This window comes from Euprymna scolopes, chromosome 43, assembly GCF_053919585.1.
Source record: "Euprymna scolopes isolate OS-2025 chromosome 43, ASM5391958v1, whole genome shotgun sequence".
NCBI classification, from domain to species: Eukaryota; Metazoa; Mollusca; class Cephalopoda; order Sepiida; family Sepiolidae; genus Euprymna; species Euprymna scolopes.
Window position 1 is genome coordinate 17,481,459 of NC_136524.1, and position 27,850 is coordinate 17,509,308.

Sequence of the window (27,850 nt, forward strand, 5' to 3'; positions counted from 1 at the left end):
GGGATGTTTTTATGTTATTAAAATAAATTTACCTTGTGAATTATTAAAATATTAAATAAAATAAATATATTTTTGTAACCGTTAGTGCGAACCTGCTTTGTTGATAAAATTGAACTTCCGGTTTGATTCATTTCACAGCCACGAATTCACGAAACGAAGTAGATTTCATTTTCTGTTTACTCGATAAGTAAAAAAACAAAACAAAAAAAACATAATTCATTTGTTTATCTTCCAAATTTTGTAATTTACACAATTTTTTATGGTAAAAAAAAAATGTGTCGCTTACTTTTTGAGTTTTTTTTCTATTTTGCGATATAAGATTGGTTGGTAAAAGTACAGTTTTTTTTTTTGGTGCTAATGTAAAGAGTGGTCCGCGGTATTTTTTAAATTGTATTTCTAGGTTTAATTAAAGTTTTATTATATGTTTTTTTATTCAATTGTAAGGTTAAAATACACCCTCGCCTCCCCTCCCCATGTTAAGAATGGCTTTTTAAATATTAACGTTATTATTACAACACGGATCACTCTCTGCATGAGTACTGTACTTTCACCTAACAATTTAATAAACAAAACATGGTACTTATGCAGAGAAAGTACCATAATAATATAATAATAGAATAATAACGTTATTTAGAAAACCATTCTTAACATGGGGAGGACGTTTTGTTACTATTCTATACTTTCACCTAACAATTTAATAAACAAAAGATGGTACTTATGCAGAGAAGATACCGTGCTGAAATAACTCTATTAAGAAAGCCATTCTTAACATGGGAAAGGGAGAGTGCTCTGTAACTATTTTATATTTTCACCTAACAATTTAATAAACAAAAGATAGTACTTATGCAGAGAAGGTACTGTACTGAAATAATACCGTTATTTAGAAAGCTATTCTTAACATGGGGAGGGAGTTTTGCATCTATTCTATACTTTCACCTAACAATTTAATAAACAAAAATAGATAGTACGTATGCATAGAAAATACCGTGCTGAAATAATGTTATTTAGAAAGACATTCTTAACATGGGGATGGTATTTTGTAACTATTCTGTCCTTTCACCTAACAATTTAAAAACAAAACATGGTACTTATGCAGAGAAGCTACCCCGCTGAAATAATGACGTTATTATTTAGAAAGCCATTCTTAACATGGGAATAGGGGTGTTTTGCAACTATTCTGGACTTTCACCTAAAAATTTAATAAACAAAAGTTAAACTTAAGCAGACAAGGAACAGTACTGAATCATTAACATTATTTAGAAAGCCATTCTTAACATGGGGAGGGAGGATGTTTTCTAACTATTCTGTACTTTCGGTGCTGATGCAGAGAGTGATCTACGCTATTTTTTAAATCGCATTTCCACGTTTAATTAAAGTTTTATATGTTTTTTATTCAATTGTAAGGTTGAAGTACAGAATAGGTACAAAACACCCTCCCTATGTTAAGAATGGCTTTTTAAATAATAACGTTATTATTTCAGCAAGGAACACTCTCTGCATGAATACCGATTAACGTTTTGTTCTTTGCTTTTTTTACCGTATTTTTTTTTTTTTAAAGAAAACCTTTTTTAACAAAAATTGAAAGTGCACGTTTTTTCTTTTTTTTTTACAGAAGTTGTTTTTATATAAGAAAATATGAATGCTTATAAAGAAATTGGGTACTCGTGCACTTATTGATCCGTGCTGAAATAATAACGTTATTATTTAAAAAAAGCATTCTTAACATTGGGAGAAGAGGGTGTTTTGTATCTATTCTGTACTTTAACCTTACAATAGAATGAAAAAAAAATGGTAAATTTTTAGATTAGGTCCACCTCCACAATTTTCTTTTAAATGACGACTTTTGACGGTTTCCGACTATGCTGAATACGGAAATCGCATTGAAATTTTGCAGAAATAAGTAGTTATCAAGATATTAAAAATTTGTATAATGCATTGTAATCTCTGGCAGCCGTCTTTTTTACACGCTTGCGCGCGTCATAAACAAATCTATGCGCGTAACAAAGATGGCCACCAAAGAATACAATGCATAAAACTATCTATATCTCGATAACTACTTATTTCTGCAAAATTTCAATGCGATTTCTGTATTCAGTATAGTCGGAAACCTTTAAAAGTCGTCATTTAAAAGAAAATTGTGGAGGTGGACCTAATCTAAAAAAAATACCAAAAAAACATAAAACTTTAAGCTTGGAAATACGATTTAAAAAAATAGCGCGGATCAGTAAGTGCATTAGCACCCATTAATTGACTCATGTGACCTTATTAACAAATATTATCAAAGGCAAGATATGTTACTTTATCACTGAAATGGATAATTTTTTTTTTTTTTAATGCAAAGTTTTTATTCGGTTGAAAAAACACTGCGTTTACTGTTATATTTGAAAATTACAAATGGCGGCAGACTGTGTTAACACATTAAGTTTGGGAAAATGAGTTAAAACTAAAAAAAACTATACAAAATACTGTTAAAAACCACTGAATACATGTCTGCCTATGTCACAGTAACATATATTGAGTGAGTTTCTGACAGTATTTTGTATAGTTTTTTTAGTTTTAACTCATTTTCCCAAAGTTAATGTGTTCAACAGTCTGCCGCCATTTGTATTTTTCAAATATACAGATAAACACTACATTTTTTCAAACCGATTAAACATTTTACACTAAATAAAAACACTAAAATCTTATCCAGTTAGGTAGAAAAGTAACTTATCTTACCTTTGATAACATTTATTTACTATATTTATTTTTCAACAACTTTTTCGTTTCTGTGTTTAGTAATACAAACCCGTTTTATTTACTATAATGTTTAGTCAGCTCGAAGAACAGTGTTTATCAGTGTATTTGAAAAATACAAACGGTGATTGACACTGTTGATGATGTTAAGTTTGAGAAAATGATTTAAAACTAAAAAACTATACAAAATACTATCAGAAACCCACCGAATATGTCAGCCTATGTCACAATAACATATAATCAGTAGGTGTCTGACATTGTTTTGTATAGTTTTTAACTGATTTTCCCAAACTTAACGTATTCAACAGAGTCCGCGACCATTCGCCTTTTTCAAATACATAGATAAACACTGCGTTTTTCAGCTGATTAAAGATTTTACATTAAATAAAAACACTAAAAAATTATCCAGTTAGATAGAAACGTAATTTACATTACCTTTGCTTTCATTTATTCGTTTTTGAAGAATTTTTTCGAATCTGTGTATAGTAACACCCCCCCCCTTACCCAAATATTAATTAAAAATTCACATTTTTGAATACAATAAAAAAGAAAACTATTTAGCGTTTCAATGGTGTAGCAACTTTCGGCTTTATCCACTGATTGTTGGTCGAACCCAAGCCATGATTGATGGTAACTCCCGAAGATCCGGATCCAATTCTGCAAGAGTACCATATTTTTTTTCATTTTCGCCTTTTTTTTTTTTTTTTTTTTTAAAACTTTTTGGAGTGGATTGCTGTACTAAGAATATAAGAAACATGCATTTTCTCTTTTTATTAGAATTTTCCATTACACAAAATTTAGCCACAGCAACGCGTGGCAGGGTACAGCTAGTATATATATATATATATTTAAATAAATGTATATATATATGTAAATATATAAATATCAATAATTCCCCCCACTTGTTATCAGTGCCTAAACCTAAACGTAGATTCCATGAACAAAGCTTCTTTCTTAGGACTGCACGCCTGTAGAATTGTCTTCTGTTTTCCTGCTTTCCAGCTGACTACAATATGGTTGTCTTCAAGTGTAACATAAACAAGTTTTTGATGAACCGTTCCATATAAGTAAACAAATTTACCGAATTTCCATTACTAACGATTACTATATTGTCCACTTTCTACTGTACACTCTTTAACCCTTATTCTCGAGTGGCCTCTTGGCCTTGATAAGTGGTGATGCCTATGTAAAAAGAAAACCAAAAAAACACTTTTATATGCTCTTTCATCACTGAACATAAGTATATACATCGTGTTTGAGGTAAATTTGACACATTTTAGAAACCAAAGAAAATCTTGATTGATAATTGATGTACTCCTAAAATTCAAAGCGCATCTTTTAAAGGATATTTCCCCCAATACTCTCAGCTTCCATGCAGGGAACTGAACCTGAGCATGTAGCCTTCATCTCCTTTGAGAGATAGCTGAACACCAGTCTGATCAACTCAATTTTAATGTTGCAAGCAGTATGATTGGTGCCGATACTTTTTATGCTCTTTAAAACTCTTCACCAATCACAATCAAGGATTTGTCTCACGTGACTCAAATTAACCAATTAAGCACAAATATTTGAAAAATGGTGTACTCTGAATATAAAAAAAAATTAAAACGAGTGCATCTTTTTTTTTTTTACATCTGTTCTGAAAACTTTTATCCTTTTTTACATTTTTGATTTATTTTTATTTTGTTCCAAACTAAAATTAATGTTAATATATTGTATATGTTTTATCTTTTCTCTTCTCAGTCCTCACATTAAAAACCGACCTTGTGTCGAATCCTTTCCTTGTAGGGAGGCAAATAAATGGGAACTTGGGATACATTAAGAGCTGTGATTAATGCAAAAAACAAAAAAGAAAAAAAAAAGAAAGAAATATGAAGCAAAGTTTGGAACTGTTTGAGAAATCAAAATATAAATGCAAAGAACACATCCGAATGCATATAATAAATGAATCAAAAATTTATTATCAAATACGATTTTTTATGTGGAAAACTTTCTTGCTTTGTATTAAAAAAAAATGTTTTTACAAATAAAAGAAAAGATAAAGTAATACGTATGCACAACAGTTTACAGCTTTGCTATCAGATAAAATATTATGATAATTAGGATAAAATACTTTACACTTTTGAACCCTAATCCTGTATTGCATCTTTAGAATTGGTAACTCCCCTACCCAGCTCCAATATCAGGAGACATATTGGTAGTGGTACTGGTATGAATTGCTTTTTTAAATAAGAAAATTGTGCGAATTTGCTTTTTTTCATCTTGTATTCAAGGTTCTGAAAAGAAAACAATGGTTTTAAAACGATTAAAAAACGCTCTTTAAAATGATATATAAAGTAAAGGTATTATGATGAAAACTTACTTGAAAATACATCATTTGAGATCAAAATTAAAATTCCGCAAAAACTTTCTTATCAACCTAATATTCCACATTTTATCCTTTTGTTTTGGCACTCGGTCATCATATCTCTCACCTTTCCCATTTCTGCAATTGCAAAATTATCCTCCTTGGGTATGGCCAGCTACAACAGTATTCTAAGTTTCTTTTCCACACTCTACATTACAATTTCTGCTGTGTAAGGACAAGTGGGAAGATCAGGGTATTCTGGAGGTCTACTGGCAAGTTCCATTTTCTTTGCCATCTTTCATCAGTTAACTGTATGAGCTTTCGCCGTGCATGTTGTTCCAGCTCTGTGAAAGTTTATCTTCTTAATCTTCTTTATTTTTGGTAGTTCTTCTTTGTTAAACTCTGATAACATTTTCTTTACTTTCAAGACTTGGTCATACCTCCACGATATAATGTTAAGTCACTGTTGGACAAAATATGTCTGCAAGTGTCTCTTACACCATATCTACATTTATCATTGTCTATCCTCCATCATACAAGATTCACTGGGAAAGCATTCTATTGTAAGTAAATTTTATTAGGAACAAAGTTCTTGCTTGCTCCCAAGCTCAGATCTCTTTCCATCCAATGTTCCTATCACCAGAAACTCTTCCCACCAAACACACTGACCTTGCTGATGACATTACACCAGGTGTAGATATTTTTTTCTTTGTTCTTCACTCCTTATGACACTGACGACAGAATCTTTGTCTCCTGCAAAAAGGTCTAAAATTCTGCATAGCTAGTTCTTCACTTGTACAGTACTAACACTATCCACATGCTCTAAGATTTTAATAGCTGTGTCGGCTGTTTCTTTTGCTTTCCACTTCTTCCCACTTTATATTTCAGGTGGATCATCTTTAATCTCTTGATCATCTTTAATCTCTTGATCATGAGAGAAATGGAGCATCATGGTTATGCTTACTTTTGACACCTTGTACTTCTCAACAATTGATGCAATCGACTGCTTCAACTCTTTCTTTTCCAAATAATGTTGAGTTGTTCAACATTCTTGGTAATCCCAACCAATTCCTTATGCATACTCCACATGATTGTTCGATCCACTGTGCTTGGGTCAATACATCTGCAATGGCCACATTATTCGAGGGTAGAGAGCAAAATGCAGGCATTTTGTATTTTCCAGGTCTTATCAATTACCTTTAATTCTTCCTATTTGCTGTTGGCTTTCTACACATTGTCTTCTGTCATTTAATGTGTCTCTGTATCATGTATTGAATTGTGAAGTGATTTTCATGAAAGCTAAAAGGCAAATGGTTCTAACTGCTACCTTCTTTCCTTCTTCGCTTTGTTTGGATTCAGTTACTTTGATGCTCTCAAAAGCAAGTTTTCAGAGTAACATGTTAACTCAAAGTAGTTTCAACCAATGAAAATCGTTTCAAACCTCCAAATTAACGAGTCTATGTCAAAGTTATTACATAGTCAATGCCAACTTAGAAACTCCCATAAATACAGTAACCAAACAAGATTTTCCCCATATAACATCTACCGACTGTACCTCAAACAGGACCCAACAACATATTCACAACCCTTCCCCGTGTTTTTGACCAGAGGAGACGAGTCACAAATGAACATTTCAATGACTCACATACAAGCTTTCTTCATCTTATGAACACATTTTTATACAATAAGAGTCAGGCAAACAGAAACGAATTGCAAACACATACACAATGCAGTGCAGGCAAAGACTCACATACATATATTACTTACACATGCATATCCACACTATGATTGTACTGAAAAAGCCTTGATTGAAGGTATTCGCAGTCTGACACCATAATTGCCTGGTGAACTCTTAGCTCCTGCCTTTCTAATAAAGTCATCTTCTCTTTTCTTGATATCTGATATCGCTTACATAAAAAGCGACACCTGTTGCTTTTCTTACACCTCGTGTCAAGAGTAAATCTTTTTCTGTTTTCTTTGCAATATATTGTTTGCAGATGGTCCCAAGTTCTTTAAAACATCCCAACTTTCCACTCTTTCTCTCCATGAAAGAATCCTTTGCAAACTTGTATGAGTTTTCTACACTCTTCTTTTCCTCCTTCTTTGTTCTTTCGACTTTCCTTATTTCATCCTTAAACCTTCTCTTCACATCTTCATATGGTTGCTACAGTCAAACTTTTTCTCCTTCTTTGTTCTTTTGACTTTCTTTAAACCTTCTCTTCACATCTTCATATGTTGATACAGTCAAACTTTTCCTCCTTCTTGGTTCTTTCGACTTTCCTTAAACCATCTCTTCACATCTTCATATGTTGCTACAGCCAAACTTTTTCTCCTTCTGTGTTCTTTCGACTTTCCTTAAACCTTCTCTTCACATCTTCATATGTTGCTACAGCCAAACTTTTTTCCCTTCTTTGTTCTATCGACTTTGTTTAAACCTTCTCTTCACATCTTCATATGGTTGCTACAGTCAAACTTTTCCTCCTTCTTTGTTCTTTCGACTTTCCTTAAACCTTTTCTTCACATCTTCATATGTTGCTACAGTCAAACTTTTCCTCCTTCTTTGTTCTTTCGACTTTCCTTATTTCATCCTTAAACCTTCTCTTCACATCTTCATATGGTTGCTACAGTCAAACTTTTTCTCCTTCTTTGTTCTTTTGACTTTCTTTAAACCTTCTCTTCACATCTTCATATGTTGATACAGTCAAACTTTTCCTCCTTCTTGGTTCTTTCGACTTTCCTTAAACCATCTCTTCACATCTTCATATGTTGCTACAGCCAAACTTTTTCTCCTTCTGTGTTCTTTCGACTTTCCTTAAACCTTCTCTTCACATCTTCATATGTTGCTACAGCCAAACTTTTTTCCCTTCTTTGTTCTATCGACTTTGTTTAAACCTTCTCTTCACATCTTCATATGGTTGCTACAGTCAAACTTTTCCTCCTTCTTTGTTCTTTCGACTTTCCTTAAACCTTCTCTTCACATCTTCATATGTTGCTACAGTCAAACTTTTCCTCCTTCCTTGTTCTTTCGACTTTCCTTAAACCTTCTCTTCACATCTTCATATGTTGCTACAGTCAAACTTTTCCTCCTTCTTTGTTCTTTCGACTTTCCTTAAACCTTCTCTTCACATCTTCATATGTTGCTGCAGTCAAACTTTTCCTCCTTCTTTGTTCTTTCGACTTTCCTTAAACCTTCTTTTCACATCTTCATATGTTGCTACAGTCAAACTTTTTCTCCTTCTTTGTTCTTTCGACTTTCCTTAAACCTTCTCTTCACATCTTCATATGTTGCTACAGTCAAACTTTTTTCCTTCTTTGTTCTTTCGACTTTCCTTAAACCTTCTCTTCACATCTTCATATGTTGCTACAGTCAAACTTTTTCTCCTTCTGTGTTCTTTCGACTTTCCTTAAACCTTCTCTTCACATCTTCATATGGTTGCTACAGTCAAACTTTTCCTCCTTCTTTGTTTTTTCGACTTTCTTTAAACCTTCTCTTCACATCTTCATATGTTGCTTCAGTCAAACTTTTTCTCCTTCTTTGTTCTTTCTACTTTCTTTAAACCTTCTCTTCACATCTTCATATGTTGCTTCAGTCAAACTTTTCCTCCTTCTTTGTTCTTTTGACTTTCTTTAAACCTTCTCTTCACATCTTCATATGTTGCTTCAGTCAAACTTTTCCTCCTTCTTTGTTCTTTCGACTTTCCTTAAACCTTTTCTTCACATCTTCATATGTTGCTACAAACTTTTTCTCCTTCTTTGTTCTTTTGACTTTCTTTAAACTTTCTCTTAACATCTTCATATGTTGCTTCAGTCAAACTTTTTCTCCTTCTTTGTTCTTTTGACTTTCTTTAAACCTTCTCTTCACATCTTCATATGTTGCTACAGTCAAACTTTTTCTCCTTCTTTGTTCCTTTGACTTTCTTTAAACCTTCTCTTCACATCTTCATATGTTGCTTCAGTCAAACTTTTCCTCCTTCCTTGTTCTTTCGACTTTCCTTAAACCTTCTCTTCACATCTTCATATGTTGTTACAGTCCAACTTTTCCTCCTTCCTTGTTCTTTCGACTTTCCTTAAACCTTCTCTTCACATCTTCATATGTTGTTACAGTCCAACTTTTTCTCCTTCCTTGTTCTTTCGACTTTCCTTAAACCTTCTCTTCACATCTTCATATGTTGTTACAGTCCAACTTTTCCTCCTTCCTTGTTCTTTCGACTTTCCTTAAACCTTCTCTTCACATCTTCATATGTTGTTACAGTCAAACTTTTCCTCCTTCCTTGTTCTTTCGACTTTCCTTAAACCTTCTCTTCACATCTTCATATGTTGTTACAGTCCAACTTTTTTACCTTCCTTGTTCTTTCGACTTTCTTTAAACCTTCTCTTCACATCTTCATATGTTGTTACAGTCCAACTTTTTCTCCTTCTTTGTTCTTTCGACTTTCCTTAAACCTTCTCTTCACATCTTCATATGTTGCTACAGTCAAACTTTTTCTCCTTCTTTGTTCTTTTGCCTTTCCTTAAACCTTCTCTTCACATCTTCATATGTTGCTACAGTCAAACTTTTTCTCCTTCTTTGTTCTTTTGCCTTTCCTTAAACCTTCTCTTCACATCTTCATATGTTGCTACAGTCAAACTTTTTCTCCTTCTTTGTTCTTTTGCCTTTCCTTAAACCTTCTCTTCACATCTTCATATGTTGCTACAGTCAAACTTTTTCTCCTTCTTTGTTCTTTTGCCTTTCCTTAAACCTTCTCTTCACATCTTCATATGTTGCTACAGTCAAACTTTTTCTCCTTCTTTGTTCTTTCGACTTTCCTTAAACCTTCTCTTCACATCTTCATATTTTGCTACAGTCAAACTTTTTCTCCTGCAGCTGCTTTTATCCACGTATTTCTTAATTTTTTTTTCTTTCTTTATCACTACAATTTTTATTTCCCTCCTGAATGGTTGACTAGATTTTCTTTGTTTTGGCAATTTTTTCATGTCCACTGAAAATCTTTCTTGCTGTGTGTTTCAATGTTTTTATCTCTTGATGTTCTAGCACTTAGGTTTGATGAGTTTTAAATTCAAGTTGTTGTTCTGGTTGCTTCATTTCCTCTGCTAAGGAGGCAATGTTTTCAATTTCAGTAACTGCTTGTGTACAGTCTGGCCTGCACAATACTCCATTCTTACTTGTGTCTATAATGTGGGTTCCAGTGACACATCACATGGTCATTTGACTTGCATAGTATCAGTGTATGTTTTATTTGTAATAATCTTAAAGAAAAAAAAACATACATAATATTTGAGAAGTATGTCGTAGTTTGCTTGAAGCATTATTTATTGGATAAAAAGTTGTGTTTGAAGGCTTATCAGTGCAGAAATTATGGTAAACAATTCAAAGCGTTCAATAATCTTTATTTATCTTGACTGTAGATGGTATATTCTTCAAATATTTTCGGGGCATTATCAAAAGGTAAGAAATATAGATCAACTCTCTATGCTATTGTTTTCATTTTGATTTGGGCGTTATATATATATTTGTTTTGAATATTTTGTAAAATTATATTAATTGTTAAGGGAGGTAATTCTGTCATTTTTTAAATTTAATCCAAGGAAAGCAAGTCTGGAAATCTGTTTAAGGGAGATAATTAATTTGTGTGTGGTTGTATAAGGAGGATTATCACTATCTCTGGCCTATTGTTAATTTCTAGTTTTAATTTTTCTATCAGTAACAATTTTTTTATTCTTAGGTTTGCTTGGTCTCTCTCAGTTGCTAGCATTTTAGCAATTATATTTTTATTGGGGTTGTGGGTATGGGATATGTACTTATAATAAGAGAAGGTCTTGGTAGTAATGTGTTCCTTGATTCGGATAACAACAGCCATACGTAAGGCCATTCACAAAGAACAATTAGACATACAACTCGCACACACCGGCCCAATATTGAGATAACACCTATCTAAAACCAAAACTACATCGTTGCCCGGGTGTTTGAAAGTGTGTGTTCAGCAAAAAAAAAAAAAGAAGTGGTAATAGGCAGGCAGGCTCGACCCTGTACCACGGAGGAGGAAAAGAATGTGAAAAAAGAAGTGACGTCTTTGCTGTTGCATCCATCGCCAAACCGGAAGTGAAATAGGTTTAAATTAAGGCTAGTCAATCGAAAGGAGATGATGACTTAAGAAAATATCAGTGAAAAAAGCGACCCCCTCTCTGTAGAAAAGTGCCCAATTGAGGGTGAAAGAGTTAATGTTTTTAACCAATTTTTCGATATTTGTCGTCCAAAAGGTTGAGCTTCAAAACGATACCGATCTTGTGAAAATCCGTCATTTAACTTTTATTGAAAGTTTTATGCAGACATACAAACATACATCCATACATTTAAACAAACAGGTGAGATTTATATTATAGAAGACAAAAATACACAAACCTTCATACAGTAGATACTTGTCACAGAACAAATCATGTAATTTGATCAAGTACTTTTTTAAAATAAGAAAATCAAATTTTATGAGGAAAGGAGGAGAGCCATATTGTTTTCAAAAGTGTTAAAAATTCCAAGGCCGACAACTCTATTCAACTACCGAGATTTACGGTTCAAGCTATTTTATTATTATTCACTAAAAATCGTAAAATTTGATTCACTCTATTGAAAAGAAAACTACTTGATTAATTTACATGATTTTTGGAATATGGGATATTTATTCCATGATGAGTAAAGATTTTTCTGTATTTTTTAAAGTGTAAATATGCACTAAAGTTTTTTTTTATCATACATTCTCATAACGATAACTGTCTTCATTCATTTCAGAAAAATTTATTTCAAATCTCGGTTCTCATGTACTTGCTGTCTTCCTTTTTTATATTTGTTTTTTCTTGCTCATATGCTATTATTCCAAATTCGTAGCAGTGGGGCAACATTAGTGGCCTTTTTGGCACTTATGCAGTACTCAGACGAAATTACTTTTTTAGTTTTTAGTTGGGATATGGCGAGAGTGCATAACAGGGGCAGACAAATGCAATTTCAAGACCGAATAGAAAATAAATGCAGGTCTTCTTTTTTAATGTGTGTATATATTTTTTAAAAATAAATATAAAAATAACATAAAATAGAGTTAATATTTAAACAAAATTAACTTTTTTTATTTTTAATAAAACATGAACATAGATTTTGTAACACATTTTTGGAATTAAAATAAACATAAGAAACTGAGTTTTTTTGTTGTTTTTGTGTATGTGTGTGTGTGTGTGTGTGTGTGTGTGTTTTAACAAAGTATACATTTTTAAAAATGTTTTAATAAAACGATTATGCGTTATCTGCTCTGCAACAGGTACATGTTTCAGACGAAGATAAGTCTTTGAGACTGTAAAAAATCTATCGTTTTTTTTCCTAGTAAACAGTTAAAAATTTGATGCTTGGTTGGTACGGCCATTTTCGGAAAATCCTTACGGAACTATTAAATTGCATTTATTGTCTGCTCCTGCTATACACTCTTCCCATGTCTAAACTGACCCCCCCCCCCCAAAAAAAAAAAATGTGAATCTGTCCGAGTAGTCCACAAGTGCCAATTTTTTAATTATTTTTTTTTTTTTACCAAAACGGTCATTAACAATGTTTTTTTAAAACCTATTTCAACTGACAAAAACTTTTGCACAGTAAAAATAATTAAATTAAAATAAAAATCATTTTTCTTATTTCAAATTATTTAATTAAGTAAAAATGCCATTTTTTTTATTTGATTACTAAATGTAAAAAGTTATTCCCTAGGTATCTCTACAACGTTGTGTAAAACATCAGCATTGTAGACAATAGTAACGTCATCCTTTCGAGTGTTTGTGTCAATTTCTATGGATGGGCATTGGTGTTATAATGGTTAATAAAAGTAATTTTTCTTTGCTATGGATAAAAAACAATATAAGACTTACCTTTTGCACAACAAATAGATTTTTATTAACGAACTATACAGACAAGAGATAATAAAATAAAATTAATTTTAATGTCTTCTGTTGGCACATATGTATCTAAAGATAATGTTGCTTACTGACCTCCATACTTTTTTGAAAGAAAGCACAAAAAGCAAAGATCAAGATTTAAATAATAAAATCAAAACGAATTTTTTTCCGGACGATTTTGGATTTGCAATTTTTATTATTTCAAAAATCATATATTCTATTATATGAATATATTTTTTATTGTTGGAAACCCGTTTAAAAAAATCTTTGTTTAAACTTTATATCACGTAATATTTGAATTTAATATTTAACACTTAAAAAAAATATATATATTTTATAGAATTCTGTTTTTTGTTGTAATTTAAATAATTATATTACCGAGAAAAAAGAAATTATCAAGAAAAAGTTAAAAAAATTTTTTAACAATAATATTGATTTTATGTCCAATTTTATTTACAACATTAAGGTAAGTGAAATAAATAACGAGATTTTAAATATATAAAAATAACTATTTTTTAAAAATTATTTGATCTTTTAAATCTGTTGAAATTTTTATTAACCTACATTTATTTTGTTTAGTTTTCATAACTAGTATTATATTGGAGGAGGTGAAACACCTAAAAAAAATTTCTCTAATATATGTAATGAAACCTACTTTTATTATGTAAGTTTATTTAATAATGAATAAATATAAAGAATTTCAGGAAGAAATGACGATTCTTTGATTTTTGCTAGATTTTTAAAACATGGGTATGTTTATGGCTTCAAAAACGTCACTACATAGGAATATTGTTTTAAAACGTTGATAATGTAAACACGATTTTTATCTTGCATTTTCATTATTTTTATATGCTGTAAAATATTTTTAAAATATTAGCAATTTATTTGAAGCTTTCTCTTTTAAATGGTAAAAAGTTAGGATGATAATATTAAATTAAATTACAGTTACATCGTGTTACATATGGAGGAGGAGGAGGTTAAAACTGTGGTGCACGTTGGAGGTACCTATTATTCTAGCAAATTAACAATTCAAGAAACAAAATTATCCTAAAAAATGAATTTAGCTTGAAAATACTATAAAAATAAATAGCTGTTCTAATTTAGTTATAAAGTAAAAAATGTAATTTTTACTTGAATTAATTTGAAATAAAATAATTTTTGTTTTAATTTAATTATCTTTACTGCGCAATAATTTATATAAGTTTAAAATAGTAACCTACCTACTTTTATCTAAACAATGGTTTAGTAATTTTTTAAAGGCACCTATACATTATAGTTTAACTTAAAAAAGGTTCTCATGTACTTTTTGTCTCCTTGTTTTTACTTTCGTAAGCTTACTGATGTCGGCCCACTGCTATGCATTCGGATTAGAGGTATGTGAGCAAAAAAAAAAAAAACCCCACTAAAGTAGAAATAGGGAGACAACAAATAGATGAGAACTCGAATTTCTAATTTCTAACATAAATTTCACCTGTGTTTAAATGTATGTATGTTTGTATGCATGTATGTCTGCCTAAAACTTTCGACAGACGCAACGGATTTTCGCAAGATCGGTCTCGTTTTGAAGCTTGACCCTTCGACAAATATTGAAAAACTGGTTAAAAACATTAACTCCTTCACCCTCAAATGGGCAATTTTCTACAAGGAGGGGGGGGGTCGCCATTTTCGCCAAATATTTTCGAAAATCATCCCCTTTTTTCGATTAACTAGCCTTAATTTAAACCGTTGCCACTTCCGGTTTGGTAATGGATGTAACGGCAAAAACGTCACTGTTTTTCACGTTATTTTCCTCCTTCGCTACTGCATATCTGCCTGCCTACTACCACTTTTTATTTTTGCTCAACACACACCTCCAAACACCTGGGCAACGCTTGGCACCGAGGCTAGTCTATACTATAAATCACACTTGTTTGTTTAAATGTATGTATGTTTGTATGTCTGCCTAAAACTTTCGACAGAGGCGACGGATTTTTACGAGATCAGTATCGTTTTGAAACTTGACGTCTCTGACAACAAATATCGAAAAATTGGCCAAAAACATTAATTCCTTCACCCTAAACTCGGCTGTTTTGTACAAGGAGGGGTCGATTTTTTATGCCGACATTTTAGCAAGTTATCTTACTGTTGGATTGACTTCGGTAAATTTCAATGCTTTTTGACTTCCGGTCGCGTCATTGGCTAAGACATCAGATTTTCTTTCACTTTCTTTTCCGCTTTCACGTCACGGGTTCGAGCCTGCCTGCCTGCTATCACATTTTTTTTTTTTTTAACACCTCTCTTCATCCTGACTGCCTACTGTTGTTTTGATTTCCTTCCCAACGCTACTACCATTTTTTTTTTAACACCTCTCTCCACATTCACTGGTTCAAGCCTGTCTACCTACTACCACTTTTTTTTTTTTTTTTTTTGCTAACACACTCCTAACACCCGGGCAACGCCGAACACCCAGTCTAGTTATTTTATAGAACCTAGAAAAAATATTTTTATTCAATAAATGGTCAGATAATTAATGTTTTATTTTATGTTGTTCTATTAATTTAGTGGGGTCATTTTGCTTTAATCAAATGTTACGCATAACTTTAAGAATTTCGCGAATTGTCTTATCCTATTCCAAGTGGAGGTTTTCAAAAGTAAAAACAAAACAAACAAACAAAAAAAACTATATATATATATATATATATATATATATATATATATATATATATATATATATATATATATATATATATATATATATATATATATATAAATAAAAGAAAAGAAATCTCTCCTGTAGAATGCAGAATGCAGTTTTCGCTTAAAATTGGGGATTTCTCTTCAGCTATAAAATCAGTCTTGAGAAATAATATTAGCGAACAACCGATGATTAAAAAAAAAAATAATTTAAAAAATTATTTGCTTAGTATTCAATGAATACTATTCATCAATTATTTATTGGGGGAAAAATGCAATAGTATAGAATACTAGTACGATTTGTTTTGTAAAAATTCTATTAAAAAATAAGGTAATTCTATACTTTATCGCCGAAATTGGAGACGCCGTTTTATTTCGCGCACCTGCTGTTAAAATTTAAGGGAGAAATCAGTATTTTAAACTATGTGCGAAGCCTGAAATAAATAACAAAAAAATTAAACTGGAAAACGATTGCTTCCAGAAAGAATAAATTAACCTAAAATTAAATGAAAAACTTTCCCGTTTTCATTAATTAAATCGAAACATTTCCAATTAAATAATTACGGCTATATGTTCTCTTTCACTTTCTTTATTTACTTTTTTTTTATTTTTATAGTTCTTTCCGGAAGTTTATCTAGTTTAATACTTTTGTTATTTATTTCTAAATTCGACCATAGTTTAAAATACTGATTTCTCCCTCTGATTCTAATCGACAGGTGCTCGAAATAAAATGGCGTCTCCAGTTTCGGCGATAAAGTATAGAAGCACCAAAAATAACTTAAGTACGAAATTAATTTCCGTCAGAATCCATTTCAGTTTCTTTGTAAACAAGTCAGCTATTTTAACGTCATTAATACTTGAAAAGTAAATAAATAGTGTGACCCTTCGGAGTTTGAAAGGAATTTGGAAGGCTTTAAACTGTCAAATAGAAAAACAGTCTTTAAAATTCCAATCACCTTCCCATCTAATTACAAGTTTGGAAACTAAATACATACAATAGTTTTTACCTAGATTGACCCTGGTGTCTAATTTTGTCCCGTGGGGAGGCATTGTAAATAGGTACAACAACGTTTTATAACAATTTGGGTCAATTAATTAGTAATTTAATGACCAAACGATACCGTAATGATTAAATTTCAACCCTAACTAAGAATAATAATTCGCTAAAATAAAACAAACCGATTAAAAAAAGGGCACAGTAAAAAAGCAAAAAAAGACAAAAATATATAATAAAAAATAAAAATGAAACAAAAGTGCAAGTATATAAAAAAAACATTCCCAGAGAACGCTTGGTAAGGTACGGTTATATAAAACAAAATAAAAAATAATAAAAGTTAGAGATGAAAACAAAACACAAATGCACACACAATTATTATTTTTCTACTCACGATGCAAGCAGTAAAAATAAGTGAAGAATGGGTAACTTGAAAAGTTAGGACATTTTCTCCTTTTTGTTGTAGACCCTCCTCCCCGCCCGTGTTTTATTTATTCATTGAGGCAAAATATGATTTATTTGAAGATAATACATTTTTGTTGTTAAAGATACACGGATTTTGGTTGGTTTAGGTAAAACAAAGAATAAAGGGTTAGGGTTGCATGGCCAGTGCGTGTGACTACTACTTGATAGAGAAAAGAAAAGCCCCCTTTCCTCTCCATTGTATTTTCAAGCGAAGGACACTTACTCCTCAGTATTGGATAACCTACCCTGATACTTTGTTTATCTGCCCTCACAGAGCGGAAGGTAGATAGATACAATGTCAGTTTATAGAGGGGTATTGAGCTCCTGATACAAGAGCATCTTGGTCGATCTCATCAAGATTCTCTGCTCAGGGCAGATTTGTCATTTCTGGAGAGGGAAGGGGATAATGCCTGGGATTATACTATACTTTGAATTATTTATTTGTAAAAATGGAGCAAATACAATTACTTTGATCCTAGACAAAAGGGCATGTGAAAATACAAGAACCCTGATCTTTGGGCTGGGATCAAAGTGTAGTATCCATTCTTGGAGAAGAAATCCTTTTCAGCTGAATGAATTTGGTAATCATGATTACTGACAAAAATAATTTTTAAAGAAATATTGTCGGAAAATTAGAAAAAAATCAACTTATTTTGCCTTACTAATTCATTTGTAACCTGTGTGCATTAATAAAATATAATATTTAATATGGGATATGGGCATTTGAAGTTGTCATAAATATGGGTTCTGAGCAAAGTAGTCCTTTTCTTTATCTACTTATATTACATACCCTACTACCTATGGTTGAGAAAGAGGCTGTAGGGAAGTGAAGAGGATACGCCCCACTAGATTTCAAAGATAGTTTTGTACTGTCAAGGAAGGAAGGAGTGCTTTGAACGCCACCCCCTCAGATGTGGCAACAGTATTCCATTTCAGCATGACATGAGTGTGACAGTAGAATGTTCCAACTATTTCTCCAAAGATCTAAGCAACAGATCTAATGTAAGTTTTCCACTTCAGGTCTGGAGTGAAAGAGAGTGATAACAGCTTATTAAGACAGGCAAACTCCATCCATTGGAGGTAAAGTGAGGAACCAAGTTTGAAGAGAAGCTTGGTTTTAGATGAATTAAAATAACCAGACACTTTTACCCCCATTACACAATTTGCTCCAAATCGGAAGAAAGATCATCATTTAATGCTCTACAAAGTGTTGCCATAGATGGTTGTCTTATCTTCATCATTAATCTCCCAAATGCCATTTGGGAGATTATTAATATCAAGACCAAATGTTTTTTTTCATTTTCTTCCTTTGAAGATTGTAACGCTGGGTATGGGGCAACCAAACCAGCTGCCAACATTGCTCTGCTTTTTATTGAAACCAACCGAGAGCTCTTTTTAGAATCCCCTTTGTTCCCTTAAGTACAATTGTCTGGATCTCTTTTGCACTAGGTTCACCAAGAATATTAGTTAGGTAGGACTTCAGGTTCTTCTTCATAAGCTCTGTGGCACCTATAATAACTGGTATCTCTCTAAGATTCCAGTTTCTTTTCATAAACGATCTCCTCGTCACCAATACATTCATTAATCCTGTGGAATATTACATTCAGCATGTAAACTGTTGACTGTGCAGTGACATTGTTGTCACCGAGTGGATTGCATTTGCGAAGGTGGCTGACATCTTGTTGGTGTATTAGATATTAAAACAACTCATGACACAAATGAGACTGATTGGTTTGTAGTAAGGTGCAGAAGACCGCCAGCATTTTGTTACATATTTTGGTTAAACTGATGAAAGTTTCAAAGCTGATGTGAACTTAAATATGCATCTTGAACAGAAAAAATAGAAGGACAGTGTATGATTTCAATTTGATCATAATCACTTATGCACATACCAACTCAAAAGAGAGGGCAGTTGGTGTTTAGCGGTCAGGTAGTTTTTTTTTGTTTTTTTTGCCTTCCATTATTTTTTTCATGTTTTTATGTATTAAAAGGAGTTGTGTGTGTGTGTGAGAGAGAGAGAGAGAGAAGGGTTACAGGAGGAGATATGACATGTAATGGCTAATGTCAAACAACAGGAATACACAGAAGTGGGTGTAGGGGAATAAATAAGAGCACCGGATTACCGGTGTAGGGTAAGGAGTGAGGTCCCTTGAGAAAAGAAGAGGAGAGTCCGTACACATGAGGCACAGACGCAAAAAGTTCCTCTCCTAAAAGACAATGTTGGACAGGCAGAGTACAACTCTAGAATACAGTCCTCACTCCTCCCGTAAACCCCACTATTGAAGTGAGTAATCTTTTTACCTTAATGTTCTGAATTGCAGTGTTGTCATGTTTTCATGTTTGTTAATAAATTCTTGTCGTTTATACTTGTTGTACGTTTAGTAATTATTAAAGCTGGTCGGTAGTTTTGGGACTTGGAAGAACCTAACCCGTACCAACAGTGGTGACCCCAACCAGCAACATAGAATATGCAAAGCAACGTTTTTTTATGTTTTAATAACAAAAGGAAAATGCGTAAAATTAAAGTTTATTTTTAAATAAAAATAATCCGTAACATGAATCCCAGCGTCAGAGTGGTTAAAAATAAATAAACAAAACATTTATGTACGTAAGTTAAAAATAAAAAAATAATGACTAGTTACGTTTTTGTGCCGAGATTTATTTTATACAAGTATCGTTACCCTTTCATCGGGATATTCACATTTTTCTTGCACAACAAATATGGCCGACCGCGTCTTCTTCAATTTGCACGCGGCGCCAGTCTCGTGATTGGCTGATGTGAACACTACGTCACACTTCGTCTTCCTCTTGCTCTGTCCCTACTATTACTACTATACGGTGTCATCTAGCTAACTGTCGCTATAAATAAATAAATAAGATAAAAATAAATAATAATAATAAAAATCATAAATGTGAAATGGTGTCGCCCACATTCAGTCTGATTCCAACGGATGTACGGAATAACCCTGCTTTGTTTTTCGCACAGCTGGATTTATATTTTCGGCAGAAAACGATATCAGGACAGACTGAAAAGTTTTGCCATGTGGCGACTATATTACCTCAGGATGTTATCGTCGAGGTGAGAGACCTAACTATATCTCCTCCCACAGAGAAACCATATGACACCCTACGAGAAAGAGTGACAACTGCTGTGTCAGTTTCAGCACACAGGCGAATCTCACAATTATTAGAACAGGAAACGATGGGGGATAGCACGCCGTCACAGTTTCTAAAGCGCCTGCAGAAGTTGGCTGAAGGGACAATGGACAATAATATTGTCAAACACATCTTCCTACAGCGCATACCAACCGAGTATAAGGTGGTAATAACTGCACAAGATGAATCTATGCCAGTGGAACAAGTGGCTGAGATAGCCGACCATATTGCCGATATAATGTCGACACGGTCGTCAACGGTGGCTGGCGTTCAGACATCGGAGAAAGACGAGCTACTCTCCAAACTAATGGAGGGACAGACCAGATTGGAAGCTCGCATGAACAAAATGGCGGAGGACATCACGAGACTTACCCTCGAGAATAAGCAAAGGCGGGGGGGGGGGGGGGTGCGCACAGCCACTCCAGAGAACGGAGGCAGGATAGGACCATTTGCTGGAAGCACAAGAGATTTGGGGAGAAGGCAAATTCCTGTATCCCACCGTGTAGTTACAAGAGTTCGGGAAAAGCTTAAACCGACAGAAGAATGCGGCATCAACTGTCGGTGCATCTCATTCAGGCCGCCTATTGTATGTGGTGGACAAAAACTCAGGTACGTCCTTTTTGGTGGACAGCGGGGCACAGGTGTCTCTCATTCCTGCGACTGCAGCCGACAAGAAATCCCCTCCCTGTAAATTCACACTACGAGCTGTGAATGGCTCGTTAATACACACATATGGGGAGAAGTGTATGGACCTTAATTTAGGCCTGCATTTACCCACATTTTTATAGTGGCGGATGTAGACAGTGCTATTTTAGGTACCGATTTTTTACAGGCGTTCGGTTTGGTGGTGGATATAACAGGCCAGTGTCTGAAAGATCCAGAAACGCATCTCACAGTGTGTGGGGTAGTTAGGACTGGTACTCCATTGTGTCCAGCAGTGGCATATGCAAACCAGGATAACGATTTTCTGAGTCTCTTGAAGGAATACCCTTCAATTTCAGTGCCTTCTTTCCATAGGGACGTTTTGCCACACTCCACCACACACTATATCGAAACAAAGGGTCCGCCCGTTCATAGCAAAGCTAGGCGCTTAGCACCAGAAAAGGTAACAGCGGCCAAGGCTGAATTTCAGCAAATGATGAAGTTAGGCATAGTTCACCCTTCAAAGAGCGAATGGGCTTCACCTCTTCATCTTGTCAACAAAGGTGTTAACACATGGCGGGCATGTGGGGACTACAGAGCACTGAATGCAGTCACTAAACCAGATAGATACCCAGTACCACATGTCCAGGACGTGACAGCAGTGGCTCAAAATAACCGTTTTTTTACAAAATTGGATTTAATTCGAGCATATCACCAAATACCAGTGGAGCCCGAACACATTCCTAAAACGGCTATCATCACCCCATTCGGGATGTTCGAGTTCATGCGAGTTCCTTTTGGGTTGAGGAATGCAGCACAAACATTCCAACGGTTCATAGACCAGGTGTTGTCAGATTTGCCATTCGTCTGTGCATATATTGACGATGTACTTATTGCTAGCCAAACTAGAAAGGAACACATTGGTCATGTGCGACAGGTCTTCGAACGTTTGAAGCAATATGGGATAGTCCTAAACCCATTAAAATGTGCTTTTGGTCAATCCGAAGTAATTTTTTTAGGACACAATATTTCAGAGGGGGGAATATCCCCATCACCAGAGATGGTCAAGTCCATTCAAAATTTCCCTATCCCTGCCACAATGAGGCAGCTGCGTCAATTCTTGGGGCTGATAAACTTTTATCGTAGGTTCTTACCTCACTGTGCACAAGTACTTTTATCATTGACAAGTTTGTTGACAAATGTGAGGAAGTGTGACATTGTATTTTCAGAGCACGCGGTAGAAGCATTCAACAAGATCAAGGCTATGTTGCAGGAGACTGCAAAATTGTCTCACATCCAACCCAACCAGGAGCTGTGCCTAGCAGTGGATGCATCCGCAATTGGAATTGGAGCGGTCCTACAACAAAAATGTGATGCGGACTGGAAACCCATTTCCTTTTTCTCAAAAAAATTAACAGAGACTGAGAAACGCTATAGTACATTTTCCAGAGAGCTGTTAGCTGCATTCTCCGCGATACGCCATTTCCGGCAGCTCTTGGAAGGTCAGCAGTTCCATATCCTCACGGACCACAAACCCCTTTAGGTGCTTTACAGTCTTCCTCGGACAAATATTCTCCCAGAGAGATTCGCCAGATGGATTATATCCTTCAATTGACATCGGATATCCGGCACATCAAGGGAGCAGACAACATCCCAGCAGACACCTTATTGCAGGGAATTAATTCCTTCCTGTTGCAGCCGGCAATTGACGTCGACACCTTGTCTAAAGAACAACAGAAGGATGAACATTTACAAAATCTCCTGCAGAATAATCCAACTTCATTGAACCTAGTGACAATTACCAACCCTACCAGCCACACAAAAGTTGTGTGTGACACAAGCACAAACAAACTGTGACCATACGTTCCAGCATCGCTACGCAAAGACATATTTAAGGCAGTACACGGTCTATCGCATCCAGGGGCCAATGCCTCTGTAAGGCTACTAACAGACCGATATGTCTGGCCGCGAATAAAAGCTGATACAAGAGTGTGGGCGAAAACGTGTGTGGAGTGTCAAAAAGCCAAGGTCGGTCGTCACACGCGGGCTCCTCTAGGCACGTTTCCAGTTCCAGATGAGAGATTTCAGCACATTCATATCGACATCACCGGACCATTTCCGACATGTGAAGGTCAGTGCTATCTGCTGACATGTATCGACAGATTCTCACGATGGTTTGAAGCTCTACCGATGTCAGACATGATGGCATACACAACTGCCAGGACATTCCTTGCTGGCTGGGTGGCCAGATTCGGTGTACCACAAAATGTTACATCAGACAGAGGTCGACAGTTTGAAACTTGCAAAACTTTTGGGCACCAAGAGTATACACACCACGGCTTATCACCCCCAGGCAAACGGCATGGTCGAGCGACTACATCAGTCTGAAAGCCTCCTTACGGGCACAGCTTACGGACAATACAAGGTGGTTAGAACATCTGCCACTAATATTGTTGGGACTGCGGACAACGGTGAAAAGAGATATGGAGTGCTCAGCAGCGGAGGCTCTATATGGAACCACATTGCGGTTGCCAGCACAATATTTTTTTGAAGCACCAAAAAAAACTTATGGACATGACAGCGTTTGTCAACCGGCTAACAACAAAAATGGCCAAGATGGCATATTCTCCCTCAGGCTCGAATAGGAACATGGTCCCATATGTACCTAAGGGTTTAGAGACTTGCACGCACGTCTTTATCCGTGATACGGAAAGGAGGCATTCCCTGCAACCGCCGTATCGTGGCCCCTTTAAGGTTGTGGAGAGACAAAATAAGTTTTTCAAGGTGCTTATCAAGAATGAGGAACAAAACATTTCGGTAGACAGGTTAAAACCCGCAGCACTGGAAGAGACATATCTGAAAGTATCACCCCCAAACGCCATGCCAGTAGATATGACGCTTCAGAAAGTAGAAAAGAAAAAGACACGGTCAGGTAGACATGTCAGATGGCCAGCACATTTAAAAAATTTTGTGACGGTTTAAATAAAATTAAAAATGTGTCCCATTTATTTCAGGTACTTCGTATTTTGGGGGGGAGTACTGTAGGGGAATAAATAAGAGCACCGGATTACCGGTGTAGGGTAAGGAGTGAGGTCCCTTGAGAAAAGAAGAGGAGAGTCCGTACACATGAGGCACAGACGCAAAAAGTTCTTCTCCTAAAAGACAATGTTGGACAGGCAGAGTACAACTCTAGAATACAGTCCTCACTCCTCTCGTAAACCCCACTATTGAAGTGAGTAATCTTTTTACCTTAATGTTCTGAATTGCAGTGTTGTCATGTTTTCATGTTTGTTAATAAATTCTTGTCGTTTATACTTGTTGTACGTTTAGTAATTATTAAAGCTGGTCGGTAGTTTTGGGACTTGGAAGAACCTAAACCCGTAAATGGGGAAAAGAAAGAGAAAGTACAAAGTGAGGTTTGCCGAGGGAGAATATTTTTGTATTGTTTTGCTTTTCTTAATTTTGCCTTTCTTTGTATTAGGAATAATAGAAAGAAAAAAAGGGACAAGTGTTACATATCGTTATGTCTATCAGGAAAAATGGAAGATAGGAAAGGAAGAAGAGGAATAAATAAGAGCAGAGAAGGATATTGAGGTGGATGATCAGGATTTTTTTGTTTCTCTTTTCATGTTTGGCAGAAGGAAGATTTATTAAGGCCGTGAGCATATTTGCCCACATCATCCTATGGAAGAAAAAAGTTTCAGTCATTCTGTATTTTGTTGAACTTTTCAGCTTTGTCAGAAAAAAATGTTTGTGTAATTCTGTAATTTTGTGTAAGAAAGGGAACAATGCAGGGTGTGTGAACAGTTTATGATCAGCTTGGTATTACGTTTCTGAATTTTGAAATGAGGATTGATTATTTGTATTATTTGGTTTCCGTTCGAACTTCTGTGCAGATTCCTGAGTTATGTAAAAGTTATATAAAATACATCCAGTAATCAAGGAAATCACGCCTGTACATTAAAAATGTGACAAAGCACACATTAACAATTCCTGACATTAATATCCCAAGAGGAATTTTCCAAGGGGATAGCCTATCTCCTATACTCTTTTGGTTAGCAATAGATTCACTAAGCAAACTACTCAAAAAAGAAATTGGGTATGTTGTCTATGCCAAGCTTTTTGTAATTCTGGAATCCATTTAGCTTTTGTTTTAGCATTCCCATCACTAACATTTCAGGTTTGTTTTCATTGTTGTTAGGATCCATTTGGCCTCAGCTGCAGACACCCTCATTCACAAACAGAGGCATCCGTTAATCCTCCAGCTCTCGCTTTTCCAGCAATTTTCTACCATCATTGTGTTCCTTATCAAATTTCAGTAGAACATGCATTTTGTTAAAACCATATATTTTTGGGTTTTGCTCTGCTCTTGCCCTGTTTTTTTCTATTTTTTGGCTAACTGCTGGCACCCTATCCTCAAGTTTCCTTGCTATGTTCTTCAGCTCCTCTACTTTTGTCCCATACTTTATACTAAGCATGAAAATGATAATCTTCAGCCGTTCCTGCACTGCAGAGGTGACAAGGAATTGTTTGATCTGAAATAATTCCTTTCTGCATAGATTCAGCTAATTTTATAGCAGAATGATTTGAAACATCATTGCAAATGCATGTATGTCTACGAAAAATAATTACCTTCATTTTCTGGCAGCTATCAGGCAAACCAAGCCTATAAGAAATCTAATGACAGACATGGACTCCAACAAAATCAGCCAAATTTAAAAAAAACCAACAAAAACAGTTCATCTTCCAACACCCAGAAACAGCTTCTTTTTTTTTTTTTTTTCTTGATAAGAGTAAAACGTTGATTTTTGGAGATAACATGGAGATGATAGGGTCGGTTTCAATTTGGTAATTTTGTATATGAGCACCCTCAGCTACTCACTTCTTTCAAAAATAAAAAAAAAATTCAGTGCTAGTGCACTTATTGATCCGCGCTATTTTTTTAAATAGTATTTTTAAGTTTGATTAAAGTTTTATGATGTCTTTTTTATTACATTGTGAGACTGAATACAGAATAGCTACAAAACACCCTCCCTCCCCATGTTAAGAATGGCTTTCTAAATAATAACGTTATTTCAGCACGGATCAATAAGTGCACTAGTACCAAAAATTCTTTGGACGGGGGCTTACATGTGAGCACTGAAAACTTGCTAGAAAGAAATAAAAACAACAATAATTGTTTTAAAATTTAGAGTGAGTTATTAATTCATGTATAAATTTAATGGTAATTATAAAAGTGGATAATATTTTAGGACAGCTAAGCAAAATTTTCTTTTGATAAAATAAAAATGCAAACATCAAGTATCATGGTACAGTTGTCCTTTAAACAGAAACATTCATTTCAATGTGCCACTGTTATATAAAGAATCTACTGTTGATTTTATATGCCAGGCCATACTTCTCAATGAACTTTAGTCAAAATCGCCTGTTCCTTCTTTCATTGGATTTTTTTGATTATCAATACTTATCAAAGACATTCCAATACCTATCTAAGAACACTGTAAGAAATTTCATAAAAATTGACCCAGCCGTTTTCGAGTCCATAGGAAAAAGCTCCCCCCGGGTTTGTATTAATATACACATAGATTCGAAAAAGTTGTCAAAAAACAAATATATAATATTAATAAATAAATAATGTTATCAAAGGCAAGATAAGTTACTTGTCTACATAACTGGATATATATTTTGTGTTTTTATTTAATGTAACATGTTTATTCAGCTGGAAAAATATAGAGTGTTTACCGATGTATTGGAAAATTCAAGATGGCGCCTCACTCCCCCTTTAACACGGTAAGTTTGGGAAAAGGTGTTATAAATAAAAAACTAGACAAATACTATTAAAAACCCGCCGAATATATGTCAACCTATGTCACGGTAACATGTATTGAGCGAGTTTTTAGCAGTATTTTATCCGGTTTTTTATTTATAACACCTTTTCCCAAACTTACCGTGTTAAAGAGAGAGTCAGAGGCCATATTTAATTTTCCAATACATCGGTAAACACTGTATGGTTTTCGAGCTGAATAAACATGTTACATTGAATAAAAAAACACGAAAAATATATCCAGTTAGGTAGAAAAGTAACTTATCTTACCTTTGATAACATTTATTTGTTATATATTTGTTTTATGACAACTTTTTCGAATCTATGTGTACAGTAATACAAACCCCAATAACCTTTTTGTCTATTTTTCGTTTTCTGAACCCGGGTTTTATTTTGTAAACTTTGTAGTTGACCTTCAGCTGTTTCCGGAATTCAACGAATCCTACGATGCCAAACTATAAAAACAAGTTTGTTTGTCTTTTTGCTGTTAAATTTTAACAGGATTATTAGTGTAATAAAAAAGAGAGAGAGAGAAGAAAATATCACATAAAAAACATGAAACACCAAATAAACATGGAGGCATGGGAAAATAAGGAAATTGTTTAAAAATTAAAAGAAAATGACGGTTTAAAAGAAAAATGAGTTTAATATAAATATTTTTCCTGAATAAGCTCATATATGAACAAAAGTTTAAAAGGAAAAAAAAAACGGTTTCTTTCAACACATTTTTCAGTTATATTTATATTAAAATTGACAACTATGTTTGGAGAAAATAGAATTTGAACATACATGATTTTCATAGACGCAACTTGATGAACAACCGGTGTAAAGAGTAACCCATTCCCTTGTAAAAAAAAAAAAAATCCCTCGAAAAAACACGGATATTTAAACTATTTGTCAGCTCTCGGATTACTATTAGATTTCTTAGTTCTGCTCGGTTCCCAGAAGATTATCCTCCGAGGCATTATTTCCTTTTAGGGCACCTCCGTTTTTAGGAATACCTATGGATCCGATTCAAACAATGGTTATAGGTTTTACAAACCGGCTTTGGACTTTCTTTTGGAACTCTTCATCTACAACAAATTAAATT

At 34.3% G+C, this 27,850-nt stretch overlaps 1 protein-coding gene and 1 long non-coding RNA gene across 3 annotated transcripts in view; both read right to left on the bottom strand.

The window, feature by feature from the left end:
• The window catches only part of LOC145268218 (beta-alanine-activating enzyme-like), a 130,553-nt gene extending 102,918 nt beyond the window's left edge, over window positions 1–27,635 (bottom strand). The window contains exon 1 of one of the 2 annotated variants that reach the window (XM_080123519.1): window positions 27,550–27,635. The gene's annotated coding sequence lies outside the window, so the exon portion shown is untranslated. Of the gene's footprint in view, window positions 1–17,067; window positions 17,174–27,549 lie in introns of those variants that run through there. The other variant, XM_080123520.1, reaches the window with a different exon arrangement.
• Window positions 7,186–13,161, bottom strand: LOC145268217 (uncharacterized). The gene is made up of 2 exons (XR_013864860.1): window positions 8,935–13,161; window positions 7,186–8,790 (listed from the first exon to the last, which is right to left on the bottom strand). It is a non-coding gene; the product is annotated as an uncharacterized LOC145268217 (long non-coding RNA).
• Window positions 27,636–27,850: the final 215 nt, after the last annotated feature.